This window comes from Etheostoma cragini, chromosome 15, assembly GCF_013103735.1.
Source record: "Etheostoma cragini isolate CJK2018 chromosome 15, CSU_Ecrag_1.0, whole genome shotgun sequence".
NCBI lineage: Eukaryota > Metazoa > Chordata > Actinopteri > Perciformes > Percidae > Etheostoma > Etheostoma cragini.
In genome coordinates, this window is record NC_048421.1 from 9,956,498 (window position 1) to 9,965,492 (window position 8,995).

Consider the following 8,995-nt stretch of genomic DNA (forward strand, 5'->3'; position numbering starts at 1 on the left):
CAAATAGTGAACTGGTGTCTCGGGGTGTGGGTTCCAACTATCTGATGAAGAAACTTTTGGCTCACACCTCAGTTAATCAGCATTGATTCAAATTGTGCACAAATGACTTCTCCACAGCCAGAAAGTACAGTCTGTAGATTTGTGTAAAATTGGATATTTAGTCATGGTGAACAAACATCAGAGTTTGAGCACAGGCCAAACACCACTCATTACTAATGGCGATTGTTTCCCATGAAAGTTTGATTGAACCCCTTTCTTTGTGCCACTTGTCTTTTGTCACTTTTCCCTGCACTAAATTGTGGTATCACTGACATTGATGATGCAGTAGGTACATCTGTCTTCTGGAAAATCAGAAATATTCCACACAATAGTGTGTTGATAAATTATGATTGTGTAGGTGAACAATGTAAAATGCCCCAAAACATTTCATGCTTTATGGTGTTGAAACAACATTGTCAACTGTTTTTGTGTGCACTCGCCAATGACTGTCTTCCAAGACATGACAGAGGGGATGACAACCTTGTAAGACCTGTGATCATCATATTTTAGAATGAAATTTGTTTTGGTCTTGATGTATGCATTTGTTTTATTTCCTTTTTTCATTTGGTTGCACTTATCTAGGCAAATGGCTAGTCACATGTTGAGGCCAAGCGGTAGCCACAGTGCCACACTTTCACGTGTACTCAGCCCTGGGTGAATTAGTATGACTGCAAGCTCAGCAAATGTGTGTTTGTGCATGACAAAAAGAAAGGCTGCAAATGTGTGTGTATACTGTCTGCATGTATGAGTTGTTGTTATTTGCACTAAACCAGAGCATTTAGTCTCCCTACAGCTCATCAGGCCACTGTCAGCAGCTGCAATTGTTAACCCTGAACAGTGTCATTCCCTTGTGACTGTTAAATTAACAAGCTACAGAAACATGCAAAATATGAATTGCGCGTAAGTGTTCAGATGCCATCTGTGTCTTCCTCATTTATATGTATTATGTGTGCATGCGTTGCGAGCGTGTCCTTGTCACACTGTCAAAATGTCACTGTGAGAATGTGGAATAACGTGTCTTTGCCCCTCCCTCTTTCCTTGGCTCTTCCTCTACTCTCTTACCCTCGATCATCCAATTTAGCTGTGTGTGGCACTAGGTGGATTCCCACACTCCACTGCTGTTGTGCTGTCAGGCCCAATCAGACGCCGGATCCGTATTGATTTTCAGCCACCTGTGCCAGGCGCCTTGACTCCCCGCTTCCTCCCTTCTCTGCTCTCCTTCCCTGCCCCCGTGTCCGCCACCGTCTCCCGGGGCAACTGACGCACAGTGTGCGGTGCAGTCCATTTGTCACCAATTGTCAACGTTTAGCAGGGCAATGATGTGTGGCAAGATCAGGGGGAGAGGAAGGGAGGGGAGGAAGGGGATTTGGGGGCAGGTGGAGGGGGTGGAAGAGTTCCCTTCAATGATGCATCCCACCACAGTGCATCCCACCACAAAACCCCTTGCAATGAGGTAACATCACTCTAGACTCTGCAAATGCATTCACTCCTTTGCTCCTCCCAGTGTAGTAGGTGGGACATTTGAGTCTCTAAGTCAGGTAGGCTCCCTCCCTTCCTGCACACACTCTGTGTGTTATCATATCTACGGCTGTCTCCTTCATTCATTTCACAGGGTAAATGCTGGGCTACACTTGCTGTACATTCCAAAATCACCGTAACCTGATTTGATTTTCAACAGGGGACTATTGAGTTGCACCAGCAATCTACCAGATTGCCTGGGGATGGTATTTGTTAGCACAAAGAGTGAGTGAGTCTGATGTCCTTGTTTGTTTTCCTTAATAACCAGAGACTTTTTAAGAATGTCAAGGGCTGGATGTCATTAGCGGGGTGCGGCTGGTCCCCAGTGAGACAAGGCCTCAGTTCAGCTTACTTACTTCAGCTCTGAGTCAACAGAGAAGGGGCAGTTTTCCGCCATCACAGCGCCCATCGCTAAGCAAAGACCCCAAACTCAGTCAGGACTGAGAGAGGTGCCCCAGTAGGAGAGAAGATACCAGTGTCCTATAAAGGATCTGTTTTCATTCCAGGGGAAGTGGTTATTTAAGTAGACTATGGGAAGAGCCTCCTTCTCCAAACATCCACAGAGAGGTTTATACTCTGAGGGTGAATTGGTGTTTTGAATAGAGGAGAGGCTATACCAGAGTTGTAGTGTTGCAGACACTCATCATGAGATTATCTCATATCATTAAGATGAATAGTATTGGTAGTTTATTTTGAACATGTACAAAATTAAAATAAAAAATAAAAATCATACATATATACATGTATTTATGCATACATATGTAAATAAAATGAGAGATAAATAAGGTCATGTATTTTTCATTACATTCTTCCAAAATGATAGAAAGTAATTCAAACAAAAAATTAATTTCATGTTCAAAAAGGAGTATGAAGAAGTTCATAAACAACTTATCAGGTCCTACTCCCTTTCTCTACTTTCATTCCTTTGTAAATACAAAATCTTATGCTTCACCTATTTATACATCATAGACACAGATGCATACATACATACCTAAACACATTTACACTGTTTTTGTTTCTTTTTTTCCCTTTCTTCTTCTTTCTTTACCATCTATCTATAGCAGATTAAATAATAACACATCCATACTAGACGTACTATATAGATGCCAGGGAACCACACAGTCATTATGCAACACTGTCACTTCAAATCGTTTTTGTATCTCTTTAATATATTGATTTTAAATATTCTCTTGAAATTGCTCATTGTTGTACATCAATTCATCTCTTCACTGCAGCTGTTCCACAAAGTAACGCCTTTGGTTGTGATGCAGTGATTTTTAGCATTTGTTCTTATTGTTTGTTTCTTTTTAAATACAAATTTTCCCCTTGAGGGATGTTTTCACTCTCTTATTTGATACATCCCTTGGATACTGTTCAATAGATGATGTTCATTTATTTTGTAGATCATTTGTGCAGTTTTAAAGTAAACAATATAATCTCTATGGCTTGCTAAGTGTACTGGCTTCAAAAGACCAAACAGACCGAACGGTTCCACTTTACACATTTTCTTTCAATGCATGAGGCTGTAAATACCGTTGAAGTGGCCGTACCGTTGCAATGGCCGGCACCAGAATTTAGTTTGGCAGTGAAACTTAAAAGACTTTAGATATTTGACACCCTCTTTGGTGCAAGGTTGATGAAGAAGCTCAGATTATTTAAGGATGCCATCTGAATTTGACACCCTGATATTTTCTTCAATTTTCTGAAGCAAACACAGGTGAAATGCTTTTGGTATGCATTCCACATAAATGGCTCTTTTCATTCGCTGCCAGGCAAAATGTGTTGACTTGGCCTTGACTTTAGGTGCCTCCAACAATTATGAAAATATGATGAGTGTAATCTTTAACAGTAAGTGGTGTGTGTCTAAGTGAATGTGGAACTGGGGGTGTTTTTGGACGGTTGCTGCTGTGCTTGGTGCCACTGTGCAGTCTGCATTAATGGACCTTCAGTAGAGGGTGTCCAGATTGCCCAAGCGTCTTTCGTCTACTCTCCTCCCAGGCTGCAGTGCCAGAGAACTAGTCTTGGGACACGTTTTGGGGATCAGCTCATGTAAACACAGTCTGACCATTTCTCGGTCCATATGGAAGAGATCATTACGTGGAGGGTGGCGTGACGCCTGTCATAGTGGGGCCATGGGATCACATACATCCCCACCCATTCCCCTAAATATCTCTGCGGCCTTCTTTTCCCGAATAGCCCTTCCTAGAAAATACATTCAAATCTGTCAACAGGGCTTGCAACCTGGCAAGAACTCCAAATCACTGACTGAACTCCTGGCCTCCCTGGGTTGGCTGGTGGATGCTATAATGACTGTTGCCTGGTTCTAAGACCCCCACTAACAAATGATACCTGTTATCAAACCTACTTCAAGATACAAAAGATCATTGAAAACGAACACATTGCACTCCCTTGTGTCCTGAAGCTTAGAGGTTAATGAGCAGCAGTGTAATTACTGCGCTGGGGACTTGTTTCTTCTCATCATGGATGACTGGCTGGGGATTAACTCATTACCCCCTGTCCTGGCTATGCAATTATGCCTTGCACCACAATTAAGTGTCCATGTAACGCCTCACTAGGCCCTAGACACAGTGATCGCTGCCAGCGCACCATCCATGCAATCTCTTATCTCCACTCTGTGGATGATGGCTGAGCTATGACAAGTGATTGCAATGACAGCTATTGTTACTGCAAATCCTATCTGGTGTATGGTTATCGATTAGGTTGTGTGTGTCAGTGTGTGCTATGTCTCCAGAAGCGTGTAGACAGACAATCAAAGATGCATTCTGTGGCTACTGTCAGCTACATTTTGGGTCTTGAAGAGTCTTCCAGAGTCCTCCAGACGTCAGCCAGGGTGGCCCAGGGACAATGTTGCCCATCTGGAAGCAGCTCCTCCTGGGTCTGGACAATCTGATGGATGGGAATATTTTCTAGGATGTCCAGCTGGGCCTGCTGACAGGCACCCAATCAATCAACCCCCCCTCTTGTCCCCACTGACAGGCACCCACCCCAACTAAAACCCAGGTCAAGGGTTCTGTCAAGGCATTTTCAGCTCTCTAGACTCGTCGCTTGACCACAGACAAACTAATTTGATCATTTTAAGTGTGCCTTTATGATAGGAGTGTGCATTGTGCATCTGCTTTACATTCACATTATCATTTTTATCTTTGCCACACAAATGTGTGTTGCTAAACTTGAGTCTCTGCATTCACTTTTTTAATAGCTCCTGAGAAAACAGAAGCAACTGATTCAACGTAGTAGAAGTGTAAGCCGGGGATCTCAACAAAGACCAGATAAAATACCCCGTGCTTGAGCCTGCCAAATTATTCAGTTCCACAGCTTTGATGGAAGCCATAAAATGCAATGTTCCTTTTAATAGCAAGAGTAGTCATACCAATATCACTTACAGGGGCTGCAGGTTTTGATTCACGATCAACACATCTCCTCAATCAAGCTATTTTGACAGATTCACAATTTATTATCTTGTCAGTATCTCAGAAGAGACTGTCAGAGAAATGTAGGTCTTTCAACTCATCTCCTGCGCTGTGATTGATGGGTTTTCGGACTGATTTTCCATGGCACTGGAGATTCCACTTGTCAAGAAACTTCTCAGGTTTCTGGCAATAGTCCTGAGTTGCTGTTTAAGACATGTGCAGACCCACTTATGATATGGAAATATAAAGTGATTGATGATAACAATGTGTTTTATGTGTTTATATTTGACAGCATTCTATTTTAAAGTGGCCTTTTATCATTTTCAAGTCAACGTTTCTTTACGCACTGAGGCATTGTTAAAAAAAGCAAGAAAAATGTGGGACAAAAGATAAACTAGTTACAGGGCCAATGGGAGCATTTCTTCATGTCATTCAGTTAGCCTACCTTGGCACTCGTCAGTCATGATGACGAACGGCAGCGCTTGATGTAACAGAGGGGTTACATTATCACTTCCCTAATGAGGAGCTCCCAGCAGGTGGGGGAAAAAGAGGGAGCATGACGGGCAATATGGATGGAGAGATTGATAAAAAGGAACAGAGGGAAGACCACTTTACTGCTGCCAAATACCCACGGCTGCCCAGAAATTGTCTACCGGTATGTTTGTCAATGAACAGATTTGGGGATTGTTGTGGAATACTGAAACTGCAGTCATTTATACAACAAACGCATCTTAAGTGATTACTTTTGTTCTTGATTCCAACACAATATCACATTAAAGTGTCCCTTTTGTACTGATCGTATAAGCCTACTTAGATTTTTGAGCTAAGCCATCTGTAATGTTATTTAGAAGCCACTTATGGACAGCAATGTGTTAAAAAAAAGCTGCAGTGAGGCAATGTACATTTAAACAGTAGCGTTTAACAACTTTTAGTCATTAAGCCAGCAGCGACAGAGATAAGGAGGTTTTTTTGAATATTTCCTTTTTATTCACAATATATATTATATGGGATTTGTCGGGGTGTTTTTTGTCAATGTAGCGTGGCAGCATCAGCGGCAGCAAGACCACAGGACGTTTTGTGGGCCTGTGTCTCTCAATGTCTTTACGGATGGCTCTGGACTTGGCGCTGGAGTCCGAGGGCGAGATTATCTGGCCTGTCTGCCTTCAGGAGCTCTCAGGGTTTGTGTCTTTGTGCAGCATTAGAACTGGCTGGGAGTGCGCCCACCGAGAGAGGGGAAATGTGTTTGACATACGCTCAGCGCACACGGTCGGGGAGGCTGGAACAGCAGGATACGATTAATGACCACAGAATAAGATTGTTACAATATGGCTTCCCTTCACCCCCACCGTCTTCACCGTGGGGCTGTCATATTTCACAGACTTGCCTGCCTCTGTATTTGTAGTGTGTTTGTGTGTGTAACTGTGTTAGGAAGGGGCCCTTTTATCCTCTCTTTTTGTTGTCTCTCTCTCTCTCTCTCTGTCTCTTTTTTCTCTCTGTGTCGTTCTCTGTTGATGTGGGTCATTGATATGCAACTGTGCATTCCTGGATCTTACAGGAGAGCCTGTTCTCATGGTTATTATGGAGTACTTGCAGATTAGACACGGGGGTCACAGATCCTTGGACTTGGTCATGGTCAAGTTAGGACATAAAACCTGTAATGCAGGGATTGCCCCTGAATTGTCAGACATAAAAGTGAATGGAGATTAAAAAAAGATTAGCAATTGTCGAGAAATTGTCCTATGAATTTGTGATTCTGTGGGGATGAGGTTGGGTTTGATACCCATCATGAGTAGAGCCCATACCTAATAGCAGCAAAACAGGGTACAGTTAAATCACTAGCAAATCAGTTTGCTGTACAACAATACAGAGAAGCTATAAAAGGAGTTGAATGGGGAAACCTCGGGAAAAAAATATGGAGGCCAAATGTTGCCAGATTTGTTGTGGTAGTTGGGAGGCTCCTTTGAGTGATCTTCAGAGTTTTAGGGTCAGCGCCCAAATGACCACAGGGGCATGGATGTGCAACGGTAGAAAGGGCAGGAAGGAGAGGAAAACCTTAACAAGTTGTCAAACAGGCCTGTTGGATCTTTGCACATGAGCACACGCATAGCTGAACCTGCGCTGTGATGTTTGTTGACACGTCTGGGAGAGAATTTTGAAGTTTTCACAGCTATCATAAATCAGGAGAGAGCATGATTTTTCCCAGGGTTAGGAACTTCATCTCACTCGCCATCAGCCAAAGCCTATTGGCCATTGAGGCCTATGAACGCCAGCAGGCTTTATTACCATAGCAACCAGTGTGTGCTCTTCTGCAGTTAGATACCAAAGCCTTTCCCTCTCATCTGCTTGGGGTTAATTTTAACAATGATGAAATGTGCCAGGTAAGTATACAACATAAGTGTTAATGTAAAATACAACAAGAACAATTAAAGTTTCTCTTGCAAGTATAATCGTTAAAAATGAAGTCTTACATTGAAAAAGTTGGCTATAATGCCCACTGAAAGTCAAAGATCTGCCTTCTGATTCTTCTCTTCCTGACGTCTCCTTGGAATTTCACAGCAAGTTACAGAAAATTACTGGACAAAAAGGTTGAGAGAGAGAGAGCAGGGAGAGGGATACGGAGAGAGGGAGGGAGGGAGGGAGGGAAGGAGAGAGAGAGAGCGAGGGGGATAGGGCTAAATGTACCTTCTGGCCGCTTTGGCTCTGTACTTGGGCACAGAACTCACTCATTTGTTGAAATCCCACTGTGTGATCCTGCCCATAAGTTAGTGATTCACATTTCTCCTTCATCCATGTCAAAAAGACATTTACATTTTTTTATTACCACGGTCTCTTCCTTCAGATCAATTGCAAGTTTTTGTTTGCTGTGCTTATCTAACAGAGACATAGATCCAAAAGAGGTTAGCGTATCCTTCTGTCTCTTTCTGCAACGCTGTGTTTTATGCATATAACATGTGGCAGACCTCATCACCTTCACCATGTGCTCACCACACACACCTGTCGCCCACAGCTGCTACTGCAAGGCACTCTGGGACATGGTACTAATTCCATGTTTTCTAAGCCACTGGCAGAAAAATGGTATTGGAAAAGATTTAAATGTGTGTTAGAAATACAGATCCTGAACTAGGAAGAGTTTTAGATAGTTTGGGCTGTATTAAACTAATGTCTTCCAGAGAAGAGATGTCACCATGAAATAACTAAAACTGTCTGAGAGAAATGGGCATCTGTAAAAACAACTCTTCTCTAAATTTAGAGTTTCATAAAAGCTTCCTACAGAGAGTCCCCCTGCACCTCATTTCAAAGTATTCCCTTCTGCAAACAACGAGGCAAAAACTGCTGATTCTTCAGAGGTAGTTGGAAAGCACTAAACTGCCTGTGGAGAAAATAATCGGGGCACACAGCAGGGCAAACCCAAACCCTGCCCAACCCCCATCCCAGAACTGCTCCAAAATAATGTTCTAAAGAGGCTGCAGCTCACATAACTTTGTGAAAGTTGCAGGATGGAAGTATGTGCACATGACGCTGCTCCCTTTTTGACAGATCTGTTAAATTTTGTATCAAATCATTATTATTATTTTCCAGATTTGAGCTTTTGTTTCAAAACAGATTTAGCTCACAGCTTTGTAACGCAGTTATGTGAGCAGTCAGCTGTCTTCCTGCAGTAATCTCCACAGCAAACCTTATGTGGCAAATCACAAGACACTGGTCTTATTAACCTCTTTACTCAAGTTAGTGTAAGTTACTGCTTCTGTTTATTACAGTGGATTGATATTTGCTTTAATTTAAAGGGAACTCAATACTTTCTGTTTTCTCCTGTGCTGTCAGCAACAGGCCTGGGGGGTCTGCTTAGCACTCTCTGACAGAACTCTGCATGAAGGAAACGAGGCCGGTGAAGACCCCATTGACCGTAAGGCATTCTGCCCATATTTCACAAAGCTCCTCTCCCAAAGGAAAAGGCCACAGAGATGAACCATATCCCAACACATGCTGGGGCAGGGGGGGTCAGGAAA